Genomic DNA, 311 nt, shown 5'->3' with positions numbered 1-311 from the left:
CCTAATCCTAATCCTAATCCTAATCCTAATCCTAATCCTAATCCTAATCCTAATCCTAATCCTAATCCTAATCCTAATCCTAATCATAATCCTAATTTTAATCCTAATCCTAATCCTAATCGTAATACTAATGCTAATCCTAATCCAAATCCTAATCCTGATCCTAATCCTAATAGTAATCCTAATCCTAATCCGAACCCAAATCCTAATCCTAATCCAAATCCTAATCCTAATCTTAATCCTAATCCTAATCCTAATCCTAATCCTAATCCTAATCCTAATCCTAATCCTAATCCTAATCTTAATCCTAA

Source organism: Lupinus angustifolius, chromosome LG19, assembly GCF_001865875.1.
Source record: "Lupinus angustifolius cultivar Tanjil chromosome LG19, LupAngTanjil_v1.0, whole genome shotgun sequence".
In the NCBI taxonomy this organism is placed as follows: Eukaryota; Viridiplantae; Streptophyta; class Magnoliopsida; order Fabales; family Fabaceae; genus Lupinus; species Lupinus angustifolius.
Note: the sequence above shows the minus strand (reverse complement) of the source record.